General features: G+C 32.8%; 1 protein-coding gene across 3 annotated transcripts in view; it reads right to left on the bottom strand.

Annotated features, from left to right (window-relative positions):
- The window catches only part of PCDH7 (protocadherin 7), a 405,431-nt gene that overhangs the window by 194,798 nt on the left and 190,264 nt on the right, over positions 1–20,369 (bottom strand). The window lies entirely within an intron of this gene.

Below are 20,369 nucleotides of genomic sequence, written 5' to 3' on the forward strand. Positions count from 1 at the left end.
GTTTTTATGTGGCGTATGTCATAATTGGTATTCACTATATTCAAAAATAAAATTGACTGTTTAAAAATAATTAATTGTAAACATATTTGAAAATAGTCATAACAAAGTCATTTCATGCCGACATAAATAAAATATTTTTATGAAAAATGATTACCATACTTTCCAAAACCAAAAAAATAAGTGGGAAGAGTGACATTATGATATGTTCTAATACAGATGTGTGATATGCAAAGAGCTAAGCAGGAGAGGGTCAAAATAGGCTCCACAGAAGAGGTGATACTTGCAGTAAACTTAAGAAAGAATTTGCCAGCAGGACAGAGACAGAGGTGAAAGAGGTTAAGACCATTCCAGTGAAAGAAGGGCATGGCTAGACACAGTATGTTGTAATAGAAAGGATGTGAGTTTTTTGGTTTGACAGAGTTTCCTCAAACCCCATCTCAGCTATTTTGGCTGCATGGCTTTGAGCAAATCACCTAAGGTCTGTGAGCCTCCCTTTGCTCTCTTGTGAATAATAAAAGCTACATATTAAGAATGTCATGAGGATTAAGTGAGATGAAATATGTAAAGTATTTTCACGTGTGACAGTTAATTAGCACACTCAGTAATATATTGCGTTTTGTTGCATATTTAAGGAGAGTGAATTTGTTATCATGCTGAGAGCACAGAGTACCATGGTGGCAGGGAGAGAATGGAAGTTATAAACAGCAGTGAAAAGGGCAGCAGTGAAGTAGAGTGGGTGGGGAGGTTAAAGGTGACTATGAGCGATTTAAAAAACAGAAATACAATAATATGAAATGAACTAGCTTGGAAACTCCAAAGAGAATCACTTCTCATGAAGATCTTAGCAAACCCATAGAAAAATCTTGATTTCCACTCAGCCTCGTCCTATCCTCTCCCAGGAAAACACACAAACTGCAATTTTATAAAAACATATTCCAGTATCATCATAAATATAGAATGAATGTGTAAAAAAAATGGATGGTAAAAAACTTAAGACAAATTTAACGAACCTCTTCCATCTCTTATAGAGGTTTACTTGACATGAATCTCCCAGCTCTCTTTGAAATTAGACTTCAGTTACATTTCAGCAATGAATGAATAAATGAATATATAAATAAAAATATATTTTAACCCATATGAACAATGTATTAAGAATCTGAACTGGCAACTGTGATTTTTCAACCTGGAATTGAGAATTAGGAGGCTCATAAAGTCTACTAATCAATGTCAACTTATCTAGAAAATGCTTTTATTAAGAGTGTGGTACACAGAGAATGTTATGATTTTTCCCCATGCTGGTTTGTACCATCTAGAGTCTATCTTTGATCTTCAAGGCCTTCATGGATAGAATGTTAAAAACTATTTCCCAACTGCAAACTATTTTCTGCTGATGCACCTTAGTTTTGACAATTAGGGCACAGAGGAAAAAAGTACACTTAGTAGAGAAGCACGGTTTTAAAATGTAAAATAAACTTCATCAAGGCCCAGGTTTCGAATTTTATAAAACACAATAAATATCCAGGCTCAGTGTACAAACACTGGCTGTAATAATACACCAATGACCGATAAGAACAGTGTGAATTTTAGGTGAGAAAGTTTGCAATATTCTATGAAGAGTTTAGTATTAGCCTATTCCTTTTCTTACAAAGTATGCTTTATACTAATCCATCATTTTGGCTGATTTCCCCACCACTACAATTCAACCCACACTAAGTTATCAGAAGAGCAAGCAAAGAAAATAAAGCATTAAAGCCAAAGCAATAATGGAAATTACTGTTGTACCTTGGACCCAGAAAATATTAATTTATTCTTTAATTAATTCAGCTTAATAAATAAATAAATACCGCATTTTATTCCACCCAATGCACATGCAAATAATTCTAGAAATTATTTTCAAGATAATTTTGTTGTAAAAACATTTATATATCGTTAAAAATGTAACCAAGCTTTTCACTTTATTTCTCACATCCTGACTTTATAAATCTGAATAGTAAAGCTCTATATACAAATAGACAGTGTCTAACTCCATGTAGCACTCATTATCTAGGACTTACAAATGACTGTACTAATAACTGAAATTAAATATTACATGACAAACTTTTACCTTCATTTTTCTGGTCTCATGTATGTGTACATGTATGTGAGGGCAGGACATAGAATAATCAACTTATGGTGATAACTTTAGGATAAAATGTCCCTATTCAACCATCCTTCCCTTGAGCACAGTTGCATATAGATTATTCATTGAAATTTCTCTTTTCCTTACAATTATTTTTTGCTACCTCCCCTCTCTTGGTTGGTATCAACTACCATATTCTGACTTTGCCAAGTCAAACAACAGTTGTCAATTCTGTGTGAATTTAGCCACATAAATGTAGTAATCTACTCACAATTGGGAAACATTTTTTTTTTGTCAAAAATGCTTCAGTCTTGAATAAGTTTAGCAGAAGCTACGCTAAGCCATTTTGAGTTTGCCCAAATGAAAATAAAAACAAAATGGATGATTTCCTTTGTAAAGTCAAAATAACTCCACTCTGCAGCGTTATTTATAATTTTAAACCTCAAGGAATGATTATTCATAGATATGTGGAATGGAAGGGAAGTGAAACAGTCTGTTCACCGTATCCTTCATTTGAAACACTTTGCCCACTGTTCCGAGTTAATGTATTTTAATTTCTTTTTAAAACACAAGCTGTTCTTTGACTATAAAACATCTCAGACTCTTAGTCAGACTTTTTTTTGTATTATTTCCTCCTCAACATACTCATGCACAACCAGAGAAGCAGGCAGCATGCTCTAAGTTGGAATTCAGTTAATACATGAGAACACCTTTTTCAATACTATAATTTAAATTACATGAACTAAAATGCCAACTTTGGGCAATGCTATTCCCTTGAAGCATATATATTATTTCATTATGGATGTATTAATTCATAATGTTTTATTTCAAGCCTATAAAATATGGTATCCTCTTGAGAAATCTGACAGATGATAAAACTGCATCATACTTCCACAAAGTTGCTGATTTCTTCTTATTTGAATCACCTATCTGAATTAGTTAAATAGCATCAAATTTAATAAACAGCATATGGACCTACTAATATATGAGAAGAACCTATTCTTTCTTTCCCCTGCCACATATATGCTCTTTTATCTTTAAGTGATACGTTTCCTGCGGGGGAGGGGTCCTTGAAAATAAGCCATGGATTTCATTGTAAAAATGACAGCTAAGTTTATTTTAAGAGTACTGTATAAAAAGAAACAAAACCTTTGAAATCTTTGCCTTAGTATATCTTCTCTATTTGTACATAATGCACAAAATATGCTTTTGTATTTTGCTGTTGTATATTTTTCCATTTATGGAAATAAAATTTTGTAAAATTTTATATTGTATGCTTAAACTTTTTGAGTCTTTTAAATAGTCAATTATTCAATTAATGGGGGTTCATTTTAAGAAGAAGAAGGTGAAATCACCATTTTTAAAGTAAAAGTTTACTGACCAAATACACTGAATTTCTCAGTAGAGTTTCAATGAAAATCAGTTCACAGAGTGTGATGATAAAAGCTTTTGAAAAGTTCAAGACCAAAAAAAAAAAAAAAAAATCCACTCTTTAAAATGTGGACCAAAAGTTCTGAGGTTTAATTCCTGGGAGACGAAGAAAGAGGTTAAATATATTTTGATAGGCCAAATGCAGTTTCAGAGCACTGGTAATAACCCTGAGTCCCTCTTGCCTACACACACACCAATATTCTTCATTCTGGGGTAATCACTGGTCTCAAATTCCAGGTCTGTGCTCATCAACCTTGGTCCGTTTTTCTTCTAACATGAACTCAATTAAACTTCCTACTCTTTTTTTTTTTTAATACCCTGAGAAAACCATAATTCAAAAAGAGACATGTACCGCAATGTTCATTGCAGCACTATTTACAATAGCCAGGACATGGAAGCAAACTTCCTACTCTTAAAGGACCTTTCCATTTCTTGCCAATAAAAGAAACAGGTAAGGAAATACATCAAAAGTAGGCATGTACATGGAAAGTTACATTCTGTGTAAGAGCAAGTATTTCTAAAATAAATGTGTATTCTAAATTTTCCTACATCAAATTTAGATTTGCAAAGCCAGGCCATGTATGATTACAAATGTTGAAAGCATACCTCTTCAGTAGTTCATGCTTTTGATATTTCAAATTACAACAGCATCCCATTTTTACAAGGCATTACTAGAATATTCTCCAATGTGTACGTTAGATTCCTTTATAGAGACAGTCATGTTCCTACAAGCCATAAATTTAATAAATCATCAGATATATAACTTTCATTCTCACATTTACATTACCAAGTATTTTATGGAGCAATTTTCTTAGTCATAGCAGTGAGACTGTTCAATGATATAAATAAATAAATAAATACTATTTCAACATAAAACCCTTAACTCTAAAGGAAAATAACTATGCTGGAGTCTCACAAGAATACAATTCACTATTAAAAAGAATTCAGTTATCAGTAGGGTCTATCTTGGATTGCTTCCATGAAGGTTTATTACGAGTATTATCAGAAGGACTTTATTATAACAAGCATTGCAGAAGCCAAGGACACAGTTATGGCTGGGTTCCAGTGAAGAGAGAAATAGCTTGAAAAGCCTAATACACCGCAATACTGAAATTGTTATTATAAATAGCTGGTACATTTACATCGGATTATCATACATTTTCAACAGAAACTTGAAATGCCAACTCTGTCAGTATCAGTCTCTGGGCACAGTTTCTTGCTGAGACCTGTTATGCATTATCAGAGTCAGGCGTAAATGCTCCCAAAGGATTTTTAGGCTTATATTATAAAACAAAATCCCTTGTAAGGAAAACCAGACTTTTAGGTGTAAAGGATATTTTGAAATGATGAAATATTTGAATGATCCAGTGAAATTACCTTGAAACAATATTTTAAAATACTCTAACTAAACATACAGCTATTTTAACTTAATCAGCACAGCCCCTAAGTATATATTGTGAAAATGTAAGTATACATCTTATTCTTGAGAGGTGGGGGGGAAGCAGTAGAAGGCATTAGAAAACTACAGCCTTAAATTAACCTTATAGTTCTTTTGTTAGTTTTTTACTGAAGAGATTATATTGAAATCCAAGTTGGCATGTTACATAATGAGAAAAATCAACCCAAATTTTAAAGGCACATGCTCTACACATTTTCTATTTGCAATTTAATAAACTTACTTTAATATAGGAGTATTACTTATTTTTACAATAAAAGTCTCAATATGGTAGGAGGCTGTCAAATCTGCAAATGATGAAACTATTGACTTTAACTTAATGGAACATTTCCAAAATAAAGTCTTTCTGGAGGCATAGTTTATTACTCAAATTATTTCCAAGAATTGCTTTCGCCTTCTCAGCCCAGCCCATCCAGGATGGTGTGTCATGCATGTGTGCATGCATGCGTGTGTGTTTCCCAGGTGAGCAATACTGAGTCTTCTTAAAATTTGCTCATAAATTTCAGAATAAGTATCCAAAATATACAGCAACTGATAAGTCAAATTCTCCACATATTTTGCCATCAAATAAAATATTTGTCCTCAATATTGTCTAGGAAGGCACATCAGGTACAAGTAGATAGTCCGTGAAGTCCAATCAATAAGGACACTAGCTAAATGAAGTGCAAAAAATATTATAATGGATCCTTTTTCTCTTTGGAATCGATGGCAGTAACCTTTGTTTAGAAAAAATGTGTGTCTGAGCAATAACGTGTACCAATATTTCTCAAGCTGTTAAAATGAAAAGAGCTCAGAGGTAGGCATCTCTCCATGTAGTTATATTATGTTTTCTGTTTTTTTCTCCCCTATTGAGGCAAGAGAACTGCCTTAAGCACTTCAGAAATGCCCTACCTTCTTCCTATGGAAGGAAATGAAGGCCTTAGCACTGAAGCTAAAATATATACAATAGATACAAATGAGCAGCAGGGGCAGATGGGAGCTTTTGGTTGCTTGACGACTAGGTCAATTATTAGCAAACTAAATATGCCAGCTTCTCAGTGAAAACAGATATTTTCACTTAATCCCACACTGAAATATGCACTATCTTTTCTGCATGTTCCTAAATACATGAAATGATTCCATGCCAAATAAAAAAGCAATATTCTTATTTCAGTATGAAAACCAAATTACAATAGCTTAACTGTTAGCACCGGTTGAGTTATCAATCTATATTTGTAAGGCATATCTTCTCCTGACTACTAAAAAATTTAATAAGATATAATACTTGAGAATAAAGGAGTTGGAAAATCTTTTGTGCAGATGATATATACGCGCTTTTATTTGTTTATGCCAGTGGTTTTGAAATTACTTTTCAATTTATTTTTATTTGTTACTGTATCTAAGGAAGCTTCTTTTTCTTAAGCAAGTTTGAGCAAATTCAATAATTTATATCAGCTGATAGGCATAATTAAAATAAATATTCCCCAGAGAGGCATGGGGCTTATGTTGCAGTTAAAAATATGTGTGCCCCAGTCCTAAAATAGCTAAGATATTTTCTAATTCAATCATATACTATAAAAATTCTATTATTTAACACAGTCTAGTAGTTCTGAAAGTAGTGATATGGGTAAATAAGTGTTTTCGCTATATTTATCCTACAAAGGGGAACATTTGAAAGAAAAATCTCTAAGAGTATAAATTTGCTTGTTTTTTTTGCTTATTTTGAAATTTTCAACATTATTGAGACATTAAAAGTAATAAATAAACTTTAAGTATCCTTTTAATACATGCTTTACTGAACGGTTTGCATAATTAAAGTTAATTGCTCTGTTTCCACAATCTTTGGGAGTCATGGGACCAACTCCAGAAGCAGGCTCTTAGTGTTGTATTTTCTCATACACAGGCATTATCCTTTTCAGTGAAGCACCTTCCCTACCTTGGCAGAAGGATGCAATGAAGGGGTGTGTGTGTGTGTGTGTGTGTGTGTGTGTGTGTGTGTGTGTAGAATGAACTACCAATGAAATATAGGCATAAGGAATAAAACTGTATAGTTTAATCAGTGAATAAAGCACCTGGTATTAATTCTTACCTTATTTTGGGCATACGGTATTTCTTTAAGCAGCTCATTATATTGAGTCTATTATCTTAGTATTCTGAAGGGAAAAAATAATTAGCATGTTCTTAATTGTTGTGATATGAACACAACTATTTCACTTATGATCCCAGGTATCAACATTTATGTCAGCCCACAATGTAGAGTATTTCTTGATGATGACACAAAATAACTGCCTTACACAAAATTACAAAAATGCATTGTGTTTTATAACACATGCAAATAAAAAGGGGAATTCCCTTAATATCCCTGAAAAAGGGAATGGATTACTGGTTGCCTCAGATAATGAGACAACGAGATCAGTGATTTGCTCAAAACTGCATAATACATTAATGCTTCTGTTATATATAAAATGAAAACTAAATTTTTCCTACTTAAAGATATTTTTAAAATAGAAATAATTATAATGGCTATCATAGGTTTTCCTGAGCTTTGAATGTAGTAACATAAACATAGCTCTTTGGAGCTGATAGCAACAAAGCAAGAATAATAAATAATAACAGTTACTAAGTTGAGCACCTAGTATTATCAAGTATTAACCATAATTTTACTTCTCTTCTTCCCAGTTACATCGTTTATAAAATGCAGATAATATTACCTTCCTCAGAGTGATTCTATGAAGCAAATGAATATGTAGAACTCTCAGGTTATCACTAATATACTGTAAAATATTCATTTATTATTTCAATTTTTCCTTACCCTTTTATCATTTATTTTTAGATACTTAATAAAGATACTATTTCATCATTCTAGTAAGACTTTTTTGATAGATAGATTGTCCTCTTTATGTTACGTTTCTCTTTTCTGGTGCTTCACTCTTTGTGTGTGCAAGTGTAAGAGGGCATGAATGAATCTATAATTCACTTGTCTCTGACATTAGAGATACTTCATGATGACTTGGTTCCTTTAAATTCCCTTCAGCCCTTTATATTTGAATTGTATTGTAACTGGGGTGTTTCATACTGTGATCTGAAAATTATCTCCTATAACTGATAAAAGTTGATTTCTACATTTATAAATGTATTAGGCTTAATTAGTAGTTTAAGAGGAGATGCGAATAAGTGTTATGAATTGGTGCCTAATTGGTGGAGTCTATCCACACTCTGTGATTGGCAGTCATCTTTACAAGGCTTTTCTTACTGCCATGAATTTTTGAGAGTTGGCCGTAATCTCAGTCTTTTAGGAACCACTTGGCTACTGGGCACTGAATGATCTTTAATAATTATTTGATGAATATCTCTGTGAGTTACTGTTTTTTGTCATTTACTACTCCTTAACAATAAATCCAGGAAAATATATGCAGGTCTCTTAAAGACAGAAGCCATTTAGCTGCAGAAAATAAATGTGAAACTATTAATATGTTTTCTCTGTCTATGACTTTTATTATATTTTCTATAAACACTGGCACTTGTTCACAGTGGGTAGAGAGCCACGTGTTCTTAGCCTTGGAAACCGATAAGGAATTCAAAAGGGGCCAGGAAACAACTTACTTTAATGGCAAAATATATGTGAGGCCAGTGAACACTTTTGTAAGCAAGAAAACAATTATGCATTTAAAAATATCATAAATATCATGGATCTGATTTAATCTGAAAAAAAAAAAAGAACTACAGAACCAGAAAAAAATTTTAAGGTATCTTTAAAACAATTTGCATAGTAAAGTAGTTATCTGATAGAATTTTATTAAATGCTAACTATCTAAAAAATATGTTCATGTATAACTGCACGATAACTCTTTAAGAAAGATAGGGCAATAATTATTATAATTATTGTCTTCATTTTATAAGGAAGTGAGATATTATGTGAACTGATCTAGGTTCCCTTCTCGAAAATGTGATGGAGGTTGAACTAGGACCCAAACTTCTGGTATCAATTCCTTGCAAATGTACATATTGTATTATATACCACAACACAGCAGAATTAAGTTAGGTTTAAGAAGGACTTTTTAAAATTGAAAACTTATAGAACAGACTATTCCAAAAAGTATCCCCAAAAGAGTATAGAAACTTGATAGTCTGAAATGACTCAAACATAATGACTTTTGGTAGAGAAAATGAATTACTTGATCCTTAAAATGACCTAGATAAAGGGAGAAAATGTGCATGGGATGGTGAGGTTGGGAGAGGCAAAGGAGCAAGATTATTAGAAGGATAAAATGAAGAAAAAATATAAAATCTCAGAGTCAGTCTGTGGGACGTTCCTTTAATCCTCCTTCAGAAATGAAATGACTGTCAGAGGAGCTCAGAACTTTTCATTAGGGTAAAGAAGAGTAATGCATTTTCCCTGCTATTTTCAAAACTAAAACATAAAGACCAGAGGCTAAGTAATCAAGTCAGAAGTCTTGTACTTTGTGCCCTGAAATAAAATGTGGTTACTTAAGAAAAACACACATGGGGACCTCTAAACCCATGGACAATTGATAGAACTAATTTAATAGCTACTTCATTCTGGGGACATAGATAATACTCAGACATAGGCTGCAAAGGAAAAGCATGTGGGTTTGATTTCACAATAGAGGATAAAAACAGTCTGGGGCTGAAATAGCCAAGAATTAGATTTTAGATCTTCATTAATTCTGGGAAAAAGAGATGAACCAATGTTGTCCAGGAAACTAAAAGTGCCTCTTAAAATTGAATTCTCAAAGAACTAGTAAAGGCTGAATACAATTGATCACACTAAATAAAGGGCAGTAAGCTTAAGGGGAAAAAAAAAACACCAAAACTCTGATAAAATATGGTTCTGTGTGCACATGTTGCTTTCCAATCACCTGTTTAAAGATGATGTATGATTAACATTGCCTCAACCAAAGTGAAGGGAAAGAATAAAGACTGGGCCCTAAATTCAATTTTCTCAAATACTTGTATAATTGAAAAATGAGTTTATTTTAGGTGAAAATTATCTGAGAAATTATGACTATATAAATAATGATTTTGAAAATTACATATCAGTCTAGATGTTTCTGACTGACACAGTATTTTGAGAGTCAGGTATTAATTAAGAGTAACCCAGTAAACAATGAAATTGATGGATAATTAATTGAATGTTTAGATAATGCAGAGACAACTTACAGAATGGACCAGAAGCAAGGAGGGAAACAAAGTCTGGCCATTAAATCATGCCTAAAGCTGATATTGAGAAAATCATTTACATATTTAAAAAAAAATTTTTCCTTAAGAGATAACCTTAAAGAGAAGAGAAGACAAACAAACAACAAAAACAGCAAACATGAGTTAGAGACACAGAATTGCAGCTGCTGCCTAGTACTAAAAGAGTCCCTGAATCTAGGGCGCCAAAGCAATCTGTTTTCAGGAGAGGATCTCGGTCAACGGTAGACATGTTACAGCAGACCTTATCCGCCTCACTGGGTCTGGATGAAGAGTTCCTCTTCTGATTTCATCCTCGCCAGGCAATCTTTTAAGAGGTACACTGATTTTCCTTGGGTCTCCTTAGAGATAAAGAATATTGCCTTGGAGAAGAAGCAGGGACTTTCCTATTTCTTGAATGGGATATTCTCCTGTTCAAAATTTAATAAACTAATATTCCAGTTTAACACCAAGGTCTTATAATAATGTTTAGAATTTGTTTTGGTTCTGTACAGTTCTGCACACTGATGAAACTGATATTTGGATCTAGAAAAAAATTTCCAGGTACCACCTAGAGGCCACTCAGTAACCGGAAAGGATGCACATTTCTAGAGGTTTTTGATGAACCAAATAAACATGTGCATGATTAAATAGGAGTTGAAGTTTTGTTTGGAAATGATTATGTAGCAATTATTTAGATTACCTTGGGCTGGAAGACTAGTTTTATCAATGTAGTCCCTACTTATAATTCCTACTAAGCAACAATGAATACAGAGAAAGGAGAATACATTTATGTGACATTGATAGTTGTCCTTTCTTAGATAAAAACAACATCAAAAGTGACATCTGCCTGGCAAATCATCATTAGTAAGTCTCCGCACATAACACATTTGGAGGCAATTCTTCCCTTGCATGGTGCACTAGCTGTGCTAAGCATCTTTGACCTTGCATTTCTGTGACTGGAACTGGATAGTCCTTTACAATTTGAATTTATTTATCCTGCAAATTCTATTTCATTGTTTTCTGTTTTGAAGCATATCTGTTTGCATAATATTACTAACAATTGATAGCACTATTACAGTGTCAGGAATCTTATAATCACAAAATAAAAATGTTTGATGACAACTAAAAATGTTTGATATCAATTATTGGATCTCACCAAAAATGCAATTAGTCAGATACTATTTTAATTCCAAGCCAGTGAGATGGACGAATGATGACCTAGTATAAAATAAAACATAGAAGTTACATGAGAGGCCAAAACTCACTTAAAAGAGTAATTATTATATCTCAAGGAAAGATAGCAAAAGCTATTATACAGAAATTTCAGACTCTGTTGTACTTTCAGAAAATTTTGTAGAAAGAGCGACAAAAAATCCTGAACATAACATAAAGTATAAGTTGGTTAGAAATTTATTAAGATTGATGTCAAGGGGTGTAACCATGCCCCTGCCTCTGACAATGACATTATAATGGGCTTGCTGACCTTGGGAAAAAATTTCAAGTGTGTTCTTACACTACATCTCCTGGTCTTCTGCTTTCTCAATTGTCTTTCTCAATTGTCTCACTTCTGTTGAATCTCTATTGGCAACACAGGGTTCCTAGTCCATACAACTAAATTCAACAGTTTTTTTGAACATCTATATATAACTCTAATTCTAAATTTCCCCTTAGCCTGCCACGCTTTGTTTGGTTTCACTTTTTTATTTTAAAATATCCTTCTCTGAAGCTTATTTCATTATTCTCTTATATTTCAGTATTTTTTTCAGATTCTGTGTTGGGTACAATCTCTCTCTTCTCTAGTGTCATATGTTTAATTGATGGTCACATCTATTCTCCAAGTTTCATAATCCTCAGGGTGCCAATGACTCCTAACGCTGTATTTCTGCTATTTATTTCTACTCCCAAGTTTCTAATGTACATTTTAATAGCCTGCTAGATATCACCTGAATTTTTCAAAGGTACCCTAAATCTGACATGTCTTAATCAGGTTCGTTCTCCTGGAAAGATGCTATTCCTTTCATTTTTCCCAAGTTGGCAAATAGCACCTCTGTCTCCCCACCATTGGTATCCTTGGTATCACTCACTGTTCTCCATAACCTTACCCTTTTTTCTGCTTATCAAATCCTAGTCACCCATCCTTCACAGTTTGGCTACGGTTTTTCACATGCCCAACTCATATCCTATTCTGGTTCTGGTAACCTTTAGTCTCTAAACCTAGAGCCTCTCATGCCTTTACTTTTAAACACCTAATTCTGTACATGTCATTCTCCATCACAATATCTAACACTTAGAAGGCAGAGAGAATGTCTCATTCACCTTTGGATCCTTTGTGGGAATTTGCATAGAGTAAATGCTCAACAAATGGTTATTGAACTTCATGAATTCTCATAATACTCCAAATTCCCTGTTCATTGTATAAAATTTCATCTATGGTTATGATGACCTTTTGCTACAAATGCTGGGTTGGTGAAATGCAACCTCATACTGAAAAGAAACAATGTGCACAATTCAGTATAGGGAACTATGGTTCGCAGGAATGCAACCTCAGAGTAGCACACCACTCTCAGATCATATGTGGGTCCCCCAATGACCTCATCGTTGGAAATGCTAAGCATTTCAGAGCAAAAATAAAATCACAGAAGATACATTTTGCAATAGAAATGAATGAGTAGATTATTTTTAAACAATAGGATGCTGTTCTTTTTATTACCAAAATATTTTATAGCACTCATTGCAGATTTCTTTTAAATATACAGTATCAAAACTTAGTTTCCTTTGTGACTATCACATTTTAGCAGCTGAAAATCTGTTTTAAAGGAGGCATTTAAATTTGCATGTGTTTCAAATATTTTTTCATTTTGTAATAAACTTACACTTTCTGTACAGTAATGAGAAGGCATACAAGATAATGAGACTGATGTCAAAAAAATATACACCTGCATAAATTAAGTAAAATTTATCAGAAACAAGATTTAAAAATAAGGCAACCTGTTGTCTATATTTCAGATAGAAAGGGAATGTGACATAAAGACAAATACCCAAATATTTAATTCGAATCTTGAGATAACAATTACAAAAACAATTTGCAACCACAACAGAAGGAATGAATTGGTTTTTCAAAAAATAAACCTAATCTAATCCAATCTACCCCAATCTAATCATCTGATTCGAGTAATACAATTTGTCTTCTGAAAAGAAATCACAAGAACTTAAAAAAAATTATTTACAGGCTCTTATTAAGTTTGAAAAGCCTTATTTAAAGCACATGTATTTTTAGTAATTGTCCATATTTATGAGCAGGGAAAGAAAAGAGACAAAAAAATAATCTGTTCTGTAGATGAGACCTGGATTTACCATGTGCTGACAATTTTATCAATGATAAATTCTGGAGTTTTGGAACTAATTATGTTTAGCACCAAGAAAAACAAAAGCAATAACTTGATTAGAAAAGTAAAACAAACAAATAATTTAACTTCATTTAGCTTGACATGAAGCTTCCAGGCCAATATAGTACTTATTTTTAAATCATGTAGAAGATGGGGAGGTAAAAAGAGAGGCTATGATGCAGATAACATTTCAAGGCCTTCTTCCAGCCCAAGCTATTATTTATAAAATGGAAAGATTTCAGCAAGTGCCTTTATAATTGTTTCATCTGAATAATCTTCCTCTCCATTCTCTGTGCTTCATACCACTCTGAACTTCTCTGACGAGCTTTCTCCTTTTCATATTATAGTGAAGATACTGAAATCAAGGTTCTATATTCCTAACCTAAGGACTTCCACCATGAAGGCAGATACTCTTTCGCGTTCACTTCTACTTCCTCAGAAAGCCTTGGCCAAGTTCTATTTTCCATACATGTTTGCTGAATCAAAATGAATAACCACAGCTTTGTCACTATATAATTACCCCATTAAACAATGGACAGGGAGGATATTACTCTGTTTTGCTTTACTTAAGAGAATGCTTTTCTTACAAAAAAAAAAAAAATACCTGCAATAGGAAAAGTAACAACAGTGAGTGTTTTAACCTAAAAGAGGAATACTGAGATGAAACAGTTTCTCAATAAGTGGTCTAACCTCTGAGGTTGAGTGCTAACTACACTTTAAGTTAGTTCCAGAGTTCCTTAAATCACACAGAAGATGATTGAGTGTTATCATATTTCAGCAACATCAAGTTTCTTATATATAACTTTAGAACAAAATCAGAGGAAGAACAAAAGTATATACAATGTATAAGCAAAGAAGAATGCAAGTATGGGGATAATACCTTGACTAAATAAGGAACTTAACATAGAATTCATTATCTAATAAGTGTGCTGAAATCCAGATAAGCAAATGCTTTGAGAGTCTGGAGGCAACAAACCCCCTAACTGACCTCCAAAGTCACTTTGAGATTTGATGAGAGCTCATTCCCTCCTCAAATGTCATAAGGGTTCAGCAGAGTGATCTAGTTTTAAAGGACTAAATTAGAATAAAAAGGATAATATGGCCACACATTTTATCAGTGTTAATTATTAATACTGAGATTAAAAAGAAAGGGCTGAGAGTTCGGTAAGCATACTAATAGGACACTTTTTTCATCTCGTTTTCTCTGTCAGTGTGAATACTTTGCGGCAGTTCAAAGGGAAATATACACCTGAAGAATAATGCATTCAACTGGAAAACTGGGTATAAAATGTAAAAACATTAAAAAAGAGAGAAGAGAATACAGGGAGATAATGACTTCTCCTCACCTTAAATGACAGAGCGCACGAAGAGTTGGGTTGATTTGATACCTCAGGATAGAATCTTTCTTTCCCCTCTTTTTAGCTCCCTGATATGTTTAAATGTCACTGGGTGTCACCCCTTGGTACCCCACAAAAATGAGAAATTGACTGGGAAGTATTCAAGGTGAGAATATCATTCTTACCAGTCATTTTAGAATGCTATCTTTGTGAAACTAAACATTTTATGATGTTTTCATGATTATGCCATTGTGTCATGTCAAATCTACCTAAGGTTAATAATAATCACAATTATTTTATTATTACTATTTAAATAATAGTAGTAAATAATTTTATCATCAACTAATATAGTAAAATTATTGCCACTCTTCTACTATTTATTTATAAATTATTACGTGCTATTATCTCACTTAGTGTCTTCCACAATCCTATGATTTATTATTAAGTGGGGCTAAGAGAAGTCAGAAAATTACACTGTTAGTAAGAGGAGAAATCAGGATTTAACCTGATGTCCTTAGATTTCAAGCCTGTTTCTTAAGCCAGTACATTCTGTCTACTATATTACCTCTTCTTCTACAGGACAATGTCTTCTTTAGATTCTTTTAGATTGTGCTGCTCATTTTACTGGAAAGCTAGAAAACTGCTGTAGTACACATCTTGATTAGTTGAGACTCTGCTTAGAGATCATCTCTATTATCACTATCCAGAATCACTATGAAGAAGTAGGAGTAAATAAGGCCCTCCAGAAGTGGGGGTGGGGGGTGTGGACTTGGGGATACTTGGGAGGTACAGAGCCATTTTACAGATGGCTAGAAAAGTAAAAAAATGCAGTCAGACACTGGTAACTAGACACAGTGAAATGCAGAACCATGAAAATGAATCTTTCCAAGGTACATGTCTCTTCCTACAGACAAAAATTTGCAGGGAATTTGTTTTGGGGTATTATGAGTATGCCATTAACAAGTATATGAGCATCTTTGGAAAGCTGGAAGAGACAGTGTTGTTAATTCAATCTAAATGAAGACAGCACAAACCAACGATAACCAGATGATAGTACCTTACAGATGACTACTGAAAATTGGGTATGTAAAAGAAAAGCAGAAAGTAGAGAGTCCTTTATCCCACACAAGGATATGAGTTTAGTGTCTATTCTAATTACCTTTGGTCATATAAACATGATGTTTCATTTCCAAATGATATTTCAAATGTACTGTTATTTACTTCTGAAAGCAATGTGAAAGTCCATGGCAGATACGAAAAGACTTCCCAGTGGAATGCACCATGTTTCAACCCTCAAGAACAATGTGCTGTAAACACTAAAGCATGTGTAGTGAGGGGAATGAATAAAACAGTTAAGCCTAGTTTACATAGGTCTGAAGAAGTAAGAAAGTTTGGAAGTGTGAAATTCAAAAATATTAGCATATAAAAATCAAAATTATCTTTTAAATGTCTGAGAAAATCAAAAGCATAAAATTAATTAGGCAGTTAGAATGGCCAAATTTCTGACCATTTAACTTTTTAAAAACCTGCCTTATGGATCAACTGCTATTTTCTTATTTTAATTTATTTCTATGTTATACTATTTGTAAGTTTACCCAGAGGAAAAATACATACTGTTTTGTACCTTTTGTTCACTCTTAACTCTGACCAAAGTTTACGCTGTGAGGTAAGAAAGGAAATGTGCTTATTCAATTGTGAGATAACTTAGTCATAATTAATGGTTTTGAGGGCACTGTACCCAAAGCCAGATCAGACCTAAAAATGCCTCTCTTGCACAGTGTAATTTGGGGAGGCTCCAAAACTGTCTCCCATACTGACCTGCTGTTGGACCAACTTTTCCACATACCTGGCCAGAAATCATACCCTTTGACCCGATTCATTTCTTTGATTTATGTAATACATTCATTATCTACTATTAGAATGCACATGTGTTATATAAGTTGTGAAGAAGGCCCTAGAATTACTTCTGCTTTGCCCATATTACTGGATATTATCAAATTCACTCACCATCTCACTAAGAGACCCAAAGTTCTCTTTCTATTCAGGAGAATAAACTTTGTAAGAAAAATTGGATGTAAGAAAAGAATCGCAGCTTATTGGATCTGCATATGGTTTTCACGTTAATTTAGTTAATTGCCTTATAGATGATAGAAACAGACCCAAAAGGAGTAAGTGACCTACCCAATCCTAAACGAAAATTGGGATTAGAGGTCAAGTGGGCTGTTTTCCATATTTGAGTTGTTAAACATATTATATGATCAAGTGATACATAGTAAAACAAACTAGCTCTGCAAATATGATTCAGGGGGACTTCTGGAAGAATAAGGAGACCATGGCATGAAGGCAGGGGTCAAAATAAAAACTTACAATAGACATAAAGAAACTCATAAACACCATTCCAAGACAGACTCTGAAGCCTGCTGCATAGTTAAGACAAGGGCAAGCTCTTGCATAGTCAATGGTTACCCTTAATGTGGTGGTGCTTTTAAGCCTAATATTTGGTTTTCACTTAAATTATTAATTTATTTTATCATTAAAATATCATTAATGATAAAGTATTTTATCATTACTTAACTTTCCACCATGTACTCCATATTTTAAAATATGTAATCCCATTAAATGTATTTTAATAAAATAACAAATAACCAATTTCCCCAATTTTATCAAAGGATCAACTTGAAGTAATCATACTATTGATATTAATTAAAGGAAAAGAAAAAATGTTAGTGATTTTTTAAATTAATAAATGCATAATTCATGAGGGTTTTTTAAAAAGTATTTTTAATGTATAATTTTCATTGTTCCTTTCCAGAGACCCATGGGATATAAGTACCCCAGACGTGAAATGATCAGAATGGTGGGTCTCACATTAATTAATAGATTCTAGTTTCAAGAAATTATGTTTATTCTTACACTGTATTCTTTTACCTAAGCTAATAAGAAAATAAAGCCTCTTTTATCATTTGGCACTAATGTGGGTTGAAATATAGGGTAAAACTTGTTATAAAGAGAATTAACCCATAAGCTCTTAATAAAATTTTATTATGCTAAAGTATAGAAGGCAGAAATAAAAGCTTTTGTAAAACGTAAGTGCATTTCACTGCCTATGTAATTAAATTTTCTTGTATTTTGGTTATTTCTTTACTACAGCATCTGTGACAATTTATTTTTATCATTAGCTGTCCCAATTTATACCCAGTTTGCCTTATCACATTGGAATATTATAAAATTATTGCACTGGAATTTATCTTCTAAATTTTACAAAGAAAGTTAATCCAAAAAATTGAGTTATAACTGCATTGTTTCACATAGGTTAAAATTCAAGAAAAATGTTTGAGGTAATAATAATTAGGAACTAGGACAGCATCCAAAATGGTATTTTCATGGAAAATCCAATACAAATCCTGATTAAAACCTAACCAAGCAAAACACTGCAGATTACCTGGATTCCAATTAAATGTGACAAATGAATATTTGACAGGTTTCAACTCCAGTTCTATTTATGCCAGAATGCTCCATTAATATTGAAGATGAAACTACCAGAATTCAAGCATACAATTGCACTTTACTGCTAGATAATAGTCTGAAAACCTGAACCCAACAAAACTCTTACTCAAATGTCAACTGCTACATTTGGATCACCCAAAGTGAATCACATCTCCTGTGTCATTACCTATAGATCAGGGCTAACATGAATCACAGCTAGCAGATGACAAATGGTTACACAAACACTGAATTTCAAGTGTCAGTCACATAAAATCAGGAAAAATCAGTTACATTATTGTGTTCCTTGGCCATTGACAAGACTGAAAACATGGTTATAAAAAATAACTAAAAGTCTTCCTTGGGAAATGTTTCTCAGTAAACTTTCTAGCCTCTCAACAAGCTCACCAGTTATGTTTTCCATGACATGTATGTTTCCTAAAAAGTAACTGCTATGTGTTTGTTTTATATAATTATGTTTATTATTTTTCTTATGTTAATGGCACTGAATCCTCAAACTTTAAAAACAGAAAATAACATTAAAACATGATTATAATGCCAATGATAGCTGACACCCAAAAAATAAAGATTTAATTGTACTTTATGTTGTTTATAGTGAGACAAGTACTTTTTAAAACACAAATAAAATTATATGATATCATCAAAAGGTAATGCAGATATACTAATGCCCTTAAAGTAAATTAATCCTGCCTTCCTGGGGGGTGGTGTGTGTATATACAAAACATTATTACGGTATTTTTAATTAATTTTTACTTTCGTGCAAAGCATTTTAAACCTATTTGCCTTAAATATACATTCATCTGCATTGCAATTCATACCAAAATTTTTATACTTATTTTAAAAAATACTAAAAAAAATGTGAATTCTTAAAAACCATATCAAACTCCCATCCACATAGCACACACCGCCATACACACAGGTAAGCATGACTTCATAGCCATAAGGCAAAATGCATTTAATCTCTGGCTAATTAATCAAGAAAGTTGTCAATCATCAGACCCTGCTCAATATCATATCTGCTCAACCAGATAACAGTGTGGAAAAATAATTATTTAACATGATTTAATTTAATAATAATTTCACTTAAGGTCATTTACAATGTATTATTCTCTAACGTTGGGTTTTAATATTCATAGGTAAATGTCCAGAAAAAAAAATCAGACTTTCTCCTGCTCTAATATGTTCTATTTGCATAACATCACTAAAGAAACTGGCATATAACAAAAATTTAGAGTGTCTTGCTTCACTTGGGGGATGGAGTGGTGAAAGACAAAATTCACTTCAAGGTTTCACTAGAAATAAAAATGTGTGTGATTCTCCTTCCTTTCTCTGCATATAACCAAATCTATTTTTATATATGAAATAATAAAGTTAGCAAGAACTTTACCATTCCATTATTTGACACAAATTTATTCTTCAGGCATTTACTTATAACCTGAAATCCAAAATATAAATCACCTAAGTGTCTTTGGTAACATAAACAAATGTGAAAAGTTTCATAAGCACTACTTGCTATCTAACTTTATAACTTAAAGGAAAGTGTACATAAGGCCAATTGTGATAATATGAGAACCATCTCACAACAGGATAAGAATATAGAGTGATATAATCTTCTTTCCTCCCTTTCCCTTGCACAAAAATGAGAAAAACCTTATAATTAAATAAGAGGGGAGTTCTAATAGCATATACAATATATTTTGGAGAATAAGATAATACTGTTCTCCTTCTTTGACTCCATTTCAGTTATCACTTGAAAGGGAGAGGTTTGAAAATATTTTTCTAAATACCTATGAGAAGAAAGAATCCAGCAAGGTGTGTTTGCTGTCATTTCCTTTTACCAAGACTGGATGATTGCAATTGAAGAAATAGTTGCATGACAAAAATGAATAGAAGAAAACAATCACACAAGACCTTTCTTAGCGGCTATTGTTTAGGTATTATGGACTAGTTTAGTCTTT

The sequence above is a fragment of the Balaenoptera musculus genome, chromosome 5 (assembly GCF_009873245.2).
Source record: "Balaenoptera musculus isolate JJ_BM4_2016_0621 chromosome 5, mBalMus1.pri.v3, whole genome shotgun sequence".
Classification (NCBI taxonomy): Eukaryota; Metazoa; Chordata; class Mammalia; order Artiodactyla; family Balaenopteridae; genus Balaenoptera; species Balaenoptera musculus.